This window comes from Eretmochelys imbricata, chromosome 3 (assembly GCF_965152235.1).
Source record: "Eretmochelys imbricata isolate rEreImb1 chromosome 3, rEreImb1.hap1, whole genome shotgun sequence".
Lineage (NCBI taxonomy): Eukaryota > Metazoa > Chordata > Testudines > Cheloniidae > Eretmochelys > Eretmochelys imbricata.
In genome coordinates this window covers 24,189,008-24,204,632 of record NC_135574.1, presented here as the reverse complement: position 1 = coordinate 24,204,632, position 15,625 = coordinate 24,189,008, and positions in this window count along the sequence as shown.

Genomic DNA, 15,625 nt, shown 5'->3' with positions numbered 1-15,625 from the left:
AACAGTTTTTACATTACAGTATAGCTTTAAGATGGAGCTGAGATGTGAGAGTAGCCTGCTTTAAGGGAGTGATGCTTGTTTACAGAGCACAGGGTTGGAGATTATAAATGTTCCTTCCCATGAAAATAAAGATATCATACTTTGGCAGCAGACATACCTTTGCTTTATTGCTCCAGTTGACCCCAAAAAACTCCACTAAGTTTCTGCTTTAATGTTCAGTTCAAAATCAATAGAATCATATGTATATTATGCAGTCTGCAATGTTCAACTGCAAGTCAGATTGAAGGTTGCTCGCTCAGGAATGGTTTTCCTGATGAAAAAGTATTAAATGCTCTTTATTTCTCCATTAAGGTCTGGCATCAATGGAAAAACGGACTAAAAGTACATTCATTTTGAAAGAGGCTGGTGTAAGAACAGAACAAAAATCAAGCAAACTAGTAAGAGGTTAGACAGCCCTAGCAGCTCCACTTTACCCATTGTTATCAGAAAAGACAAGGGGAGCCTTTAACTGCTGGTAGTTGAGTTCATGCAGATCACAAAATTCATTGGTATATGGCAACAATCATGAAAAGGAATAATATGACACTGAAAGATCAACAATAATGATGCTCCTAGGACCAGTACCCATGAGGTGTTGGTAAACAGTGGGACTGGACTGATGTAATGAAGAACTTGAAAGTGTATAAAATGAACAAAATATTCTGAGCTCTCAACCTTGGTCTAGGACATAGGCTTGGAAAAATATTCTTCCAAGCCTGAGTGGCAAAGAGTTAACTCACCTCCCTCCTTCCCCCACACATCTGTTAAGGAAAAGTTAGTATATGTGATTCCATTTTGGTTTGGGGCCCACCATTGTCTAAAAGCAAGCACATCATGCACCAGGAGGAGCGTTCCTTAGATACTGCATTCCTGTGAAAACCCTCCCCCTTGTCTCTAGCCTGTCTCGACTTCTGGTTTCTGTAATTTGTCTATTCCTAACTCCCTGCCTCCTGGCCTTGTGATGTGGGCCTCCCATCATGATAAGAAAGGTTACTGATGCATTGCTTCAGGACCATGTTGTGTTGTTGAAGTAATAGTTTAGCACGGGGAATGTACCTAGCAGGGATAGGTGGTAGATAAGGAAAGGGTTTGTCTATTGGCTAAGGTTTACGATGCACGAGGGCAACATGCTTTGCTAAAAGGTATATAATCTTTGTATAACCTGCATTCGGGGTCCCCTTCTGACTAGCAGGGGGGCACCACGCTCGAGCGTAATAAACTTAATATCTTTGGGAACTTTGCAGTTGTGGACTTTGTTCGTGTGCCTCAGCCTAGACTCGAACTGCGCGTGACCTATCAGGTATAATTCGCAACAGTTCTTGGCGACCACGAAGGGACTCTAGGCTCGCCCCGACGAGCGAGACTGCACTCTTCCTCTTGGACAGCTCCAGCCGGCACAGGTTGAGTTTACCTTTGAGAACTCTGAGGAGCGGGAGTGTGAGCCGTCGCTTAGGCGACAAGGTGGCACATTTGGTGTCCTTTTTGGTAGCCCATTATGGGTTCTGGGCAGAGTGTAAGTAAGGGGACCCCTTTGGCTGAAATTCTCGAGAATTGGAGGAATATTTCTGGTACCCATGGGTTAGATAAAAAGAAAGCTGTAATCTTGTGCAAGGTTGAGTGGCCAGCACTAACAACTCAAACACCTCTCGAATGGCCACCGGATGGGTCCTTTGCTGGGGAAAAATTAACAGCGCTGAGGAAAAGGCTGGAGGACAAAGCTCCAGCCCAGATGGATTATTGGTATGTATGGGACAACTGGTCTTATGCGCTTGTGAAAGGACGTCCTCTTTCCTCCTCCTTTTCTTATTTATCTCAGGGGTCTCCAGCCCCGCTCTGTGCTATGCCTGCTTCTGCCCCTCCTCCGGCTTATCCTCGGCTTTCTGACTTATGCCCGTCACCTCCTTGCTTGCCACCCCCAACCCGTACAGGCCCACTATTGACCCGCCGGTTGCTCTGCAAACTCCCCTCGTTCAACAACCCCTTGTTAGCCATGGTACGGACGACGGTGAACAGATCATCTTCCACCATGTTCACCGCCCCTTCGGCCCAGGCGATTAGTAATATGGCAACAGCAGATGCCCCACCTGCGTGACGACCCAGAGAAGGTTCTGCAAACCATTTGGTCTGTGTTTACTGCGTTCAATCCTACATGGGGAGATGTTCAGGTAATCCTGGACACACTTTTCACCCCTAATGAGAACTATTCCATTCTGGATGCCAATTGGCGCTGGGCAGGGGAGGATAATACCCGGACTCCTTGGCCCCTGACTGATCCCAATTGGAATCCCAGTATGACCGACTAAATGGTCCTTTTAAAGGCTGGTAAGAACGGTCTTTTGGAGGCTATACGAAAAGCTGGTAGTAAAACGGCTAATTGGTCTAAAATCCGCGAATGCCAGCAGGAGCTTAATGAGCACCCCTCTGCCTTTTTGTCTCAGTTGTCCAAACAATTCTTGTTGTACGGGGGCGATATAAACCCTGAAGCGGAGGAAAACCATCCTGTGATGGTCGCCTTCTATGTTGATCAGGCAACGTCAGATATAAAAAAATATTTTTCAAAGCATGTTCCTGATTGGCCAGGAAAGCCCTTGCACGAAGCAGTGCGCCTGGCCACTTTTGTGTTTAATGGAAGGGATGAGGAGAAAGCTAAAGAGAAACATAAACAAAAGAAAGAGGAGGTAAGTATGTTGGTGGCTGTATTGCAGGTCCCTCTAGAAAATCAGCATTAGCAGGGACGTGGTAATACGAGAGGCAGAGGGCAAGGGCCGGGAACGGGACGGGGGCGGAGGCTGGGATGGACCACAAAACGGGAATTGTAATTATTGTAAGCAACCAGGGCCCTGGAAGAGGGAATGCCACCTACTTCTTAGAGGGCCCCCAGGCAAAGTCAGCTTGAGGCTGGCTCTTCTCTTTCCCCTGTTGCTCCTCAGTGGTTTCCCCCTAATGCTCCCCAGGACCTTGTTGACCCCCAGTGGCGGAGATTTTGGGAACCTTGGGAGAGTTGGAATGGGATTTGGGGTTACAGTCGCAAATTTATTTAAAAGTTGGGGAACAGCTTGTGCCTTTTTCAGTAGATACCGGTGCCACGCTCTCCACTTTAACTTTTGTTCCGGGCTCTCTTTCCGATACCAAAGTTTGGGTGCAGGGTATAGAGGGCAATCCGTGCCCGGCTCCCCTATCCTACCCTGTCCCTTGGTTCTTTAAAGTTGTCACACAGATTTGTTGTAATGCCAGAGGGCCCCGCGAACCTTCTTGGGTGGGATGTGCTGAGCAAACTGGGGGCACACATATATTGCGCCCCTGAGGGGCTCCACATGTCCGTCCTGGACTCGGCTGTTGCTTCTCTTATGGCATCGGTTACCCCTGTTCCTGATGTCCCCTCTGAATTGTCCAGTGTTCCCCACAGTTTGTGGAGCACGAATTCTACCGATGTGGGTCTTCTTAAATCAGCCATCCCAGTCAGTCTAGAAACAAGGGACGGACCGCCTCCCTCCATGAAACAATACCCCTTGCCGAGGGAGGCGGAGGAGAGCATTTCTCTTCTTATTGACAGCTATTTGTCTCAGGGGGTTTTAGTCCCCAGCAGTTCGCCCTGTAACACTCCCATTCTTCTTGTAAGGAAGCCTAAACCGGGACCGGACAGGCGTCCAGTCTATCGGTTTGTTCAGGATTTAGGGGCTATAAATGGTTATGTTATAGCCCCCCATCCAGTTGTCCCTGATCCGAGCACCACTCTAACACTGATTCCTCAGTCAGCCACTTGTTTTACTGTTGTAGATTTGTGTGCGGCATTTTTCAGTATCCCTTTGCACCCCGATTCTCAATATTTGTTCGCGTTCACCTGGAAGGGCCAGCAGCTAACGTGGACGCGTCTTCCCCAAGGGTTTTCAGGATCCCCCACTATTTTTTCCTGGATTCTCACCGAGGATTTGAAAGATATTATCTTGCCTAGTTCGTCTGTCCTAGTTCAATATGTGGATGATTTGTTAATTGCTGCCTCTGATTATAATGCATGTTTAATTGACTCTGTTATTTTGCTTACTGTCCTAGCCAATAAGAGTCATCGTGCATCTCCATCCAAATTGCAGCTGTGCAAAGATCAGGTAATTTATCTAGGCTTTGAGATTCGGCCCAGAGAGTGTTTGCTCTCTCCTGACAGGGTGCAGGCAACCTGGGATTGCCTGCGCCCGGTTACAAAAAAGCAATTACGGGCTTTCTTGGGGGCTGCGGGGTTCTGTCGACCCGGGATAGTGGCCTTTGGGGAACTGGTCAAACGCCTAGTCCAGGCCACCACAACATCGACCCCGGATCCTGTCTCCTGGACCCCGGAAATGGAAGCCGCTTTTGAATCCACCAAGAAGGCTCGGATCTCTGCGCCCGCCTTGGGATTCCTGGATTACGGTAAACCATGTTCTCTTTTCACTCACGAACACCAGGGGGTGGCCAGCAGCATCCTTTTGCAATACCTGGGGGATCACCCATGCTCCGTAGCCTATTACTCAGTGCAGCTGGACCCTGTCATTTGGGGCTCTGTCTCCTGTGTGCGATCGATTGCCGCTGCCACTGTCATGGTTGAGCGGTCGCGACCTATTGTTTTGGGGCACCCTCTGACTGTCTGAGTCCCTCATGAGGTTGAGGTTCTCTTAAAACAACATTCTACACAGGCATTGTCTTCACAGCGGGCTCATAAATATGAACTAATCCTGTTGGCTGCTGACAATGTTACTTTACGCCACTGCAACGTCCTCAATCCAGCCATGATGTTGCCCCTCCTGGAGGACGGTACCCCTCACCATGTATGGATGGATGTCGCTGGGCAGGATGGTAAGCCTTGCCCGGATTTAGCTGACTCCCCTTTAACCAAACCCGATTTACTCCTTTTCACCGATGGGTCCTCGTACTATTTGGATGGCCACCAGGTCTCGGGCTATTCAGTTACCTCTCAGGCAGACATTATCAAGGCTGCCCCCCTACCACCTTCCTTCAGCACCCAGGGTGCAGAGTTATACGCGCTTACCATGGCTTGTTTGTTGTCTTTGGGAAGGACTGTTACTATTTACACAGACTCTAAGTACGCTTTTGGTGTTTGTCATGCTACGGGCCAGCTCTGGAAACAATGAGGATTTTTTACCTCCTCAGGCACAAAAATTGCTAATGGCCCTCTAATTTCTGCCCTTTTGGATGCCATTCAGGCCCCTCGCCATGTGGCGGTGGTTCACTCTTATGTGCATAGGCACCCTAACACTTTTGTATCCCAGAGCAACGCATTAGCTGACTCAGCCACGAAGGCTGCAGCTCTACAGCCCTTCCTGGTTTCGGCTTCCCTCCCCCTGGATATGCCCTTCCCGCCTGCTGACTGGACGCTGTTGTATGCTGACATATCCTCAGAGGAGCTTCAAGACTGAAAATGCTGGGAGGGATCTGAGGGCCCCGACAAGGTTTGGCGAATCAGGAACAAACCTATTCTCCCCTGCTGTTATCTACTCCCAGCTGCTTATTATGTTCATTCCTTGGGTCACGCTGGTATCCAGGGCACGGAGGCTGCTATACGAAAATCTTGGGCGGCGCCCCATGTCTATCCAGCGGTGAAGCAGGCTCTCGGCTCATGCCCTACTTGCCTGGCCTTCTCTGCTAAGACTCGGCTCATTGCCGACTCAAAGCGGGGGAGACCCTGGGCAAACTTCCCGTTTCAACGCTTGCAGATGGACTATGCAGAAATGCCTAAAAGCTCAGGGTTTCACCACCTCCTTGTTATAGTGGACCAACTTTCCAGATGGCCTGAAGCAATACCAACCAGAAAGGCAGACACGAGATCTGTGGTAAAGTTTTTAATGAAAGACATTGTACCCAGGTTTGGTGTCCCTGAAGTCATCGATTCAGATCGGGGCTCACGCTTTTCTGCAAAGATTTTGGAGGAATTGTACTGGTGCTTGGGGATTATTTGACAATTACATACTCCGTACCACCCCCAGTCTGCAGGTCAGGCGGAACGCATGCTAACCGAACAATAAAGACAATGTTAGCAAAGTTCTGTAAGGAGACCGGACTTAAGTGGCCAGATGCCTTGCCTTTAGTCTTATGGCACATAAGACGAACCCCACGCATGCCCCTAGGCCTGTCCCCGTTTGAGGTGTTGTTTGGGAGACCAGCTTTAGTCCCAGGAACTTATGTTCCTGCACATGCTAGCCTCTTAGATGGAGATGAAACTTTGGCCAGATATGTTGCCAGACTGCAAAAGGAGCTGACTGACAACCGGTCTGAAGCTCAATTGTTTCAAACTGCACCCATAGGGTTACAGGTTCATTCTTTTAACCCAAGGGACTGGGTAATGGTAAAAAAGATCCCCCACACCGACCCCCTGGAACCCCGGTGGGAGGGGCCGTACCAGGTTCTGTTATATACTTATTCTGCTTTAAAAGTTGCAGGTAAAGTTTCCTGGATCCATCATAGCTATGTTAAGTTGGCGCTTGGACCCCCACCTGACCCTGACAAGCCATTGGATGAGCCATTTCATGAATGAACGCCACTACCAACCCATGGACTGAGTTTTCCAGCTATTGGGACCTTTACAGCCCACCAAGACTTCTTGTGTTCCTGTTTATTGGACTTACATTGGTGGTGGTGTTTTTTGTATGGTGTAGAGGAGGATGCTGACATTGGTTTGCCTGGGGGTTCCTCTCCCTGTTCCCAAGTCCAGTACAAGGATGGGAGGGCAATAGCTTTTTGAATTTAACCTGTGCCATAAAACAGGGTGTAAATCAAATGCAGTGTTGGATTTGTATTCATAACCCCACATATTTGGGTCAGAGAGTCCCATTGGTAGGGATACCTATCCCTCTTAATTGAACGCTCTAAGCTAAGCTATGGGCAAACACTACATTTAACTGGAATGTTACGATCCAAATATGGTCTATTGATATGGTGGCCCAGGGTAATTATGCTTCATGTGTGTCATGATGTAAGGGCATGGAAAATATAGTTTTTGGGAGGCATTTTGTGGGGTGCAAGGACACGACCCAGATCAGCTCTGGTGCGGCAGGCCCCTCCACCTACTCTGGGGCCCCGTGGCCAGTCCCTGAGGGGTTGGGCTGGTATTGGTTATGCAATCACACAGCTTATAAGGTTCTCCCGGCAGGATGGTGTGGTACATGTACCTTAGGGGCTATAGTACCAGCCGTGACAGTACACCAGACCCTGACCCAGGGAGAGATCCGCAATCTAGCATGAAGAAACTGACAAAGTATTCCTTTAAACCCTCTTTCTCAACGGCCCACAGGCTTTCACTCCTTTGTACATTGGTTTCTGCCATGGGTGGGAGTAAGCGAGCTAGAAAAAGCTATAGTTAACATTTCAGCAGCTTTAGAATTAATAGCAAATGTTACTGCAGATGCCTTATCTGCCCTTCAGATTGAAGTAACTCAGCCATCCCAAACTACACTGCAAAACTGCCTAGCCCTGGACTATCTCCTTGCAAACCAGGGCAGGGTTTGTGCTCTGGTTAACTCAAGCTGTTGTGTATTTGTAAATCAGCACCACAGGGTGGAAACTGACATCCACATCCTCATACAGCGGGCAGCCCTATTCCATCATGCCAGCCTTGACAATATCAGCACTGGATTCCAGGAGGTCTGGAATTGGTTTACCTCATGGCTGCCAGATGTGGGGGGCTTGGGGACAGTGTATTTTGTCCTTTTGGCTGTTATTGCTTTTGTGAGTTTTTTGTATGCCTGCAATGTTGTAGTATGTGCTGTTGGCAACTGCTAACTCTGCATTGCGGTTACTCAGCCCTGATATAGCTTACTGACGTACAAAAGAAAAGGAGGGGACTGTTAAGGAAAAGTTAGTATGTGTGATTCCATTTTGGTTTAGGGCCCACCCCTGTCTAAAAGCAAGCACACTATGCACCAGGAGGAGTGTTCCTTAGATACTGCATTCCTGTGAAAACCCTCCCCCTCGTTTCTAGTCTGTCTCAACTCCTGGTTTCTGTTCTTTGTCTGTTCCTAGCTCCCTGCCTCCTGGCCTTAGGTTACTGATGCATTGCTTCAGGACCATGTTGTGTAGTTGAAGTCATAGTTTAGCATAGGGAATGTACCTAGCAGGGAGAGGTGGTAGATAAGGAAAGGGTTTGTCTATTGGCTAAGGTTTCCGATGCACGAGGGCAACATGCTTTGCTAAAAGGTATATAGTCTTTGTATAACCTGCATTCAGGGTCCCCTTCTGACTAGTAGGGGGAACCACACTCGAGCGTAATAAACTTAATATCTTTGGGAACTCTGCAGTTGTGGACGTTGTGTACCTCAGCCTAGACTCTAACTGCATGTGGCCTATCAGGTATAATTTGCAACACACCCCCTCAGAAGAGGAGAAATACCTTTCAAAACTACTGTTACTGTGCAATAATACAAGCAAGATATCAGGGGAAGAAAATGGTTATTGTACTATATCTATTAAAGCCCATATAAAAATCCATAGTATGCCTGCATCTTGAGTACTATGTTTAAGAAAGATACTAGAAGTGGAAACATTCAGAGAAGTAGAATATAATTAGGAGTGGAACAGTTTCCATAAGAGGAAATATTAAAGACTGTCACTATTCCACTTAGAAAAGGGACAACTGAGGAGAACGGTTTCAAAAAACGACAAACAAAAAAAATACCACCCACCATATCTGCTAAGTGTTATTTAGCTCTACACAAAGCACAAGAACCAGGAAACACCTGCTGAAATAGGTAACAAGTTTAAAGACACACACAGAAAAAACACTTCACATAATGCACAGTGAACCTGGGGAGTTTATTGCCAGGCCATGTTGTAAAGGCCAGAAGTGTAATAGTTCAAAAAAGTTACAGATGTTCTTGGAGGATAGGTTCATGAATGATTAGCCAAGCTGATCAGGGATGCAATCCTATGCTATAGGTGTCCTTAAACCTCTGACAGAAGCCAGAAATGGACATAGGATTGGTGACTTCACTAAGTTGCCCTGTTCATTCCCTCTGAATCTCCTCATACAGGCCCCTGTGCTAGATGGGCCATTAGTCTGAGGGAGTATGGGTATTCTTATGAGTATCAAAAGAAATCCTAACACTGGGCTAGGTCTATTACCAGATGGGCGTAGTGAAATTGTTTTCTCCTTTCTGTCAGTAATATTACAACAATTCTGTTCTTGCTGCTTTCCAAGTACAGATTACTCAGATGAAGAGCTCTCCAATCAACTAGTAGTAGGAAAGGATGTTAGACATAGGCCATGGATAAGTTCAAGTCAGAAGGCCTAGAAAACTTGCATACTGGAATTTAAGGGTGATTAAGCAGATTTTGCTCTAGCCCAGAAATTTAAAAAAAAAAAATTGAAAACTAGGGAGATTCTAAAAAGTGTTATGCCTATATTTTAAAAAAAGCAAGCAGGATTATCCAGGCAACTATAGAGCTGTTATAGTAACGTCAATCCAAGGCAAAAATAAATGGATGAGCTGAGGTGATTCTACTGATGGACATATAAATAGTGCCAGTAAACAGTTCCATGGAAAGGGTTTTGTCCAACATGCAGTTTCAAAGAAGGAAATAAGTATGTTTGATTGTTAAAGGTAACATTATAGACTTGAATCACTTAGTATTATGCCATTGTTAAAAGTTTGCACTACACCAACCAACCCTGTACTATGTACACCAAGAATTGGCTAAATAGTCAATGGGTATGTTTCTAGTGGTGTTGTACAGAGCCCTGTACTACAACCTGTGCTACTCAACATTTTAAATCAAGGATATGGAAGTAAAGTTGTACCAACAGAGTTTGCTCTGTCACTCTGCCAATCTGTTTGCAGTCTCACAGCACTCTGGATCATTTGGTAATCTGGACTCTTTCAAACAAACAAAGAAATCATAGAATATCAGGGTTGGAAGGGACCTCAGGAGGTCATCTAGTCCAACCCCCTGCTCAAAGCAGGGCCAATCCCCAACTAAAATCAGCCCAGACATGGCTTTTCAAGCCTGACCTTAAAAATATCTAAGGAAGGAGATTCCACCACCTCCCTAGGTGATGCATTCCAGTGTTTCACCACCCTCCTAGTGAAAAAGTTTTTCCTAATATCCAACCTAAACCTTCCCCACTGCAACTTGAGACCATTACTCCTCATTCTGTCATCAGCTACCACTGAGAACAGTCTAGAGCCATCCTCTTTGGAACCCCCTTTCAGATAGTTGAAAGCAGCTATCAAATCCCCCCTCATTCTTCTCTTCCGTAGAATGAACAATCCTAGTTCCCTCAGCTTTTCCTCATAAGTCATGTATTCCAGTCCCCTAATCATTTTTGTTGCTCTCCACTGGGCTTTCCAGTTTTTCCACATCCTTCTTGTAGTGTGGGGCCCAAAACTGGCCACAGTACTCCAGATAAGGCCTCACCAATGTCAAATAGAGGGGAACAATCTTGTCCCTTGATCTGCTGGCAATGCCCCCTACCTGTACATCCCAAACTACCATTAGCCTTCTTGGCAAGAAGGGCACACTGTTGACTCATATCCAGCTTCTCATCCACTGAGAGCCCTAGGTCCTTTTCTGCAGAACTGCTGCTGAGCCATTTGGTCCCTAGTCTGTAGCGGTGCATGGGATTCTTCTGTCCTAAGTGCAGGACTCTGTACTTCTTGTTGAACCACAGATTTCTTTTGGCCCAATCCTCTAATTGGTCTAAGGCCCTCTGTATCCTATCCCTACCCTCCAACATATCTACCTCTCCTCCCAGTTTAAGGTCATCTGCAAACTTGCTGAGGGTGCAATCCATACCATCCTCCAGATCATTTATGAAGATTTGAACAAAGACTATCAATGTAAAGTTGTAAATTTGCAACAAGGAATTAGCCTCCCATTTTCTAGGCATGGCCTATCTTGCCAAGCAGTGATTCTGAGAGGACTTTCTCCCCCCCCCCCAAATGGACTAATGTGATCCTCCAATTTATAGGACAGGAGTGCAATTTTACCTCTATACATGGTATTACCTGGACCAATACCATAATGTTAGGAGTTTTAGTGTCCATGTTTTAAAAAGGGATATTGAAAGACTGGAGGGGTACAGGGTGCCATAGAAGTGGTTTTAAAGGTTAAGATTTACAGAGTAGGATTCTATCTACACCCAGGGTGCTATTCCTTTGTTTGTACACAGGTGTGCTAGTCTTATTGAGCTCATTGAGAACTAATAAGTATGTTTAGCATGTTAGCACTGGTAGAGGCAGCAGAAGAACAGCTGAGCCATGTTGATTATGAACTAGCTGAAACCTGTAGATAAATAGTCTATAGGTAGGCTACCTCCACAGCTATGTTTATATTCATGCTAGCTCAGTGAGTGTATTTTGGTGGGGGGAGGAAGAGAATAAAAGAGTGATTAACTATCAGAACAGACTAAGGGAATAGTAGGTAGGGTGACAAGACAGCAAGTGTGAAAGATGGGATGGGGTAACAGGTGCCTATATAAGACAAAGCCCAATGTTGGGGCTGTCCCTATAAAAATCAGGACATCTGGTCACCTTAATAGTAGGTTCTCCATCCATTGAGGCATCCAAGTATTTTGTTTGAAGACCTTATTGGAAGTCATGATTTTGCTTAAAGTTAATGGCCTCAGAGGGGTAACTGGGTGAAATAGATGTCAGTCATGGACCACTAGGACTAGATTATTCAGTAGTCCCTGAAGGGACTAGAACCTTGTTTACAAAGCATAAACCCCATAAATAAGAATCAGATCAAGTCACTACTTTCAGCCAGTGGTGAAAGTAAGCTGGTATGGTGTACCGGTAAGAGCTGGTGTGCTGTACCAGGACTGGCTTTGAGAGGGCAATTTAAAGCCCTGGGGTAGCAGTGGCAGGGATTTAAAGGGCCCTGGAGCTCCAGCCCCCACTACCCTCCTGGGGCCCTTTAAATCCCTGCCAGAGCCCTGCTGCTGGAGCCCTAGGGTAGTGGTGGCAGGGTTCCAGAGGGGATTGAAAGGGCCAGGGCGGTAGTGGTGGCTGGAGCCCTTTAAATCCCTGATGGAGCCTGGCCACTGCTACCCCAGGGCTTGGGCAGCAGGGCTCAGCAGGAATTTAGAGGGCACGGGGCTCCAGCAGCTGCTACCACAGTGGAGCCCCAGGCCCTTTAAAGCTCTGCCAGAGCCCAGAGCAGTAGTGGCAGCCAGGAGCCCCTAGGGCTCCTCAGTGATTTAGAGGGCCCAGGGCTCCAGCTGCAGTAGCTGGAGCTCTGGGCCTTTTAAATTGCCTCTGCAGCTGGGAGCTTGGGGGGTGATTTAAAGGGCCCTGGGCTCCCAGCTGCCACTACTGCAGCTAGGAGCCCTGGGCCTTTAAATCAAGATTTAAAGGGCCCAGGGATTTAAGGCCCTGGGCCTTCTGGTTGAGGCCATGCCCCCTGCTCAGGACTCTGGCATACTGGTAAGTCCAACTTACTTTCACCCCTGCCTTTAGTACACAAATAGGAACAGGCATCTACAAACTTGTTGAAGTTTAGTCTTTAAGGAAAGACTCAGATTAACAACTGTGTGCACAATTAAGATCTTGGGGACAGGGTAGAAAGGGAGAAGTGTCATGCATGCTTCATATGGTTGCCTAGAAACAGGCAACCAAGTCAGGACTGCCTGGAAGGCAGAACAGCAAGGTATTCTAGATCAGTGCTCCTCAAAGTGGTGGTCTGCAGACTGGTGCTGGTCTGTGTGCACACTGAAAAAGATTGCTGGTCCCTCAGAGATAATCTAGAGTGATGCTTGTCAAGCTGAGTCATGAGCAGATTGGCATATTTACCTGTGTCAAAGACACATGCATCAGTTACACATAGCTTGCTTTGAGCTAGTACTGGAGCAGAAGTGATACCCCAGCTAAAATGGTTTAGATGAGATGCAAGTCAAAGCTCATTTATAAGCAGGATTATGCTCCATTTTACACTGTAGCTCTAGTCAACTATCTCCGGACAGAACACATTAGGATGACAATGCTACAAGTCTAACAAAATCACTTTCTATTTCCTGAAGCAGAGATCTGTTTGTACCCCATCTTTCTGAAAACTTTCCTAAAGAAATTAGGAAAGTGTATGTTGGTGCTCTTGTTTTTGAATAGAAAATTGTAAAACTTGATGCTTTTTCTTGGAGCCTCTCCCTCTGATAAGAGGAACAGGCTCCAAGAAAAAGCATTAAGTTTTACAATGGATCAGTACAAATTTGTAACTTTATGAAGTTGATCTTAGCTTGTTTTACCTCAGACTGTTGCTCTGACTTTAGACTGAATTTTTAGAGTTTAGATTCAGTGCTACCATTCAAAAAACCCCATAAACTTAGCCTTGGGGGTAATGGTGTTTAAAATGAGTAAAAACTCCACCTCCCATTTACATTCATATTCTTGGAGGGAAAGGGTTGAGGAGAACAGAAATAAGACCTCCCATCAATGACTTCAGTCATTCTGGCAGAGAAAGCTCTTACAAGACTGACCACTGGTGGGGTGGGGGAGGGAGAAGAGGAGAGAAGATGACTTTTCTTGAGGGGGTGGGTGTGGAAGAGGATGAGGTACTGTTTCAAAGAATCAGTTGACCTGGCCTCTGCAGCTTTTAGTTTACCATAAGGACGAGTGAGTACAAGTTTCCTTTGAGAGAGACTTGTTTCGGTAAGGTTGGTGTTCAGGCTCTAACAGATGATGCTGGAGCACAGCCCAAGGAGTTTAGACAATTGCTGTCTGCCACCCAAGACTATACTGACAGCCTTTGAAAGGAGCACAGAAGCGCAATCTCTACTAAGGCATTAAGAAATCTGCTCTTAAGTACAATACTAGCATCACCTCATACCATTTTGAGCAAGGTATAGCTCTCCATGCTTGGAGTTTAGTTCACCATTTTATTCAGAGGACTCAGTTGATTCTTTCCTTTGACTAGTAAGGAAGTCACTTTCTCTGAAGTATCTCCCCACCTATAAGGTCTGCAGGATCTCCAGGAGTCAGGTTCGTGTGGTAGCACTCTGAAATGCAGCCAGCTCTATGTTTAGTGCAAGCAGCAAGTGTCAGCAGGAGTGAGTTCAGGCCACCAGAGCAATGTTTTATTTGGCAGATGTTTGGCCAGAAAGCATTGCAGCAGTGCTAGAGTGGTTTAATGCACATGAACTTTAGTTTAACTAAGATCTGGGTTTGGCCTCTACACCAACAATCCCTTTATTCAGCATTGTGATTTTATGCAGCAGCAACTAGCTGGGAGCTAGCTGCTAGAAGAGCCATTTCTACATTAAGATACAATCTTGGTTACTATGCTACAGTATAGTAGCTTCTTTACATGCCAAGAGGATAGCAAAGATTATCTAGGTCAGACTACAAATCAGTGGAAGTTAACAGAAGTTTGTCCCATCCACTGCACAAAGCTTCAAGTAACTGAGAGCAGCCCAGTAGTGCAGATTAAAAGAGGGAATTAAGAAATTGCACAAGGATAGTTCTTGATAGTCTAGAGAAGTTAAAAACTCTCCCTGCCCTTGTGGCTTTGAGCAGTGAGTCCAATGGAGGAGTTTAGGTTTCCCTTCAGAAGGAACTTTTGTCCTCACCTTTAAGGACATTGCTATCTTCCTCCAACAAGCTATTGTCCAAACTAGTTCAGTTCTATTAAACTAAACAAAGTACCTACCTGATTCTGACAAGTCAAGTTGTACTAGATTGTGATTTTTGGCTATGCAGTTACTGAAAACGGTACTGAGAAGGCTGCATTCAGAACCAGCATTCTATAGTTTAACATGCAATTTCAGCTCAACATTTATAGTACTTACTGTGTTTTCCTACATTAGCCCTCCATACTTAATGGAACTTGCTAGCAGGAGGCTATAAGATTAATTCTAAGTGCCTACAAGAACAAGTACAATTTGCAGGTCAAGTGACAGATCTCTACGGTAGGGGAGGAACTAAAAAAGTTTCTTGAACCACACAGTTTAAGAACTTTTATCCCACTAGATCTTAACAGCACTCTTGCAAGGCAGCAATGCATGCTTGCACAAGTAAAAGAGCCCTGATGTTAATGTGCAGTTTGCACAATGGACAAGAGGAAGGAAGGTGAAGGATTGCCCCAAATGGTCTCTAGGCAGGTTTCTTTTTTCATGTTTTTGTAGAAGAATGGTAGTTTGACCCAGTTACAGCTTTGCTCAACTTTTAGGATCAGCCATGTTGATTAGGAGCTATGGAAAAAATTCAGAGACTCTAAATAGAAGTTTTAGATGGGACAGTTGACTAGAGGTGTTCATCCCTACATGCCTAGCCTCATTTTAGGCATTTAGTCTTAATCACTAGAGCAATCCAATCTTGAGAAGGGTGCTTAAAGACACTGGGAACTGACATTTAAGGAGCAGGCTTGTCTGAGATTCTGTTTTGGGGAATTTAAGAGCACTTTATGCTACAGCTGTGTCAAGCAAGACCTCAGGGAGGCTGTTAGCCAAAGGAACCATCTGAGTCAGTGTTTCCAGTAGTAGCATGAACAGGTATTTTGCTTCATTAATTTATGAAGTGACCCACCATGAGCTCTGTGCATAGTTCTAGCCAATTTAACTTTCAGATACCAAATAGTTTCCAACTAGATTTCCTTTTTTGTACCTTGCTATGGAGTT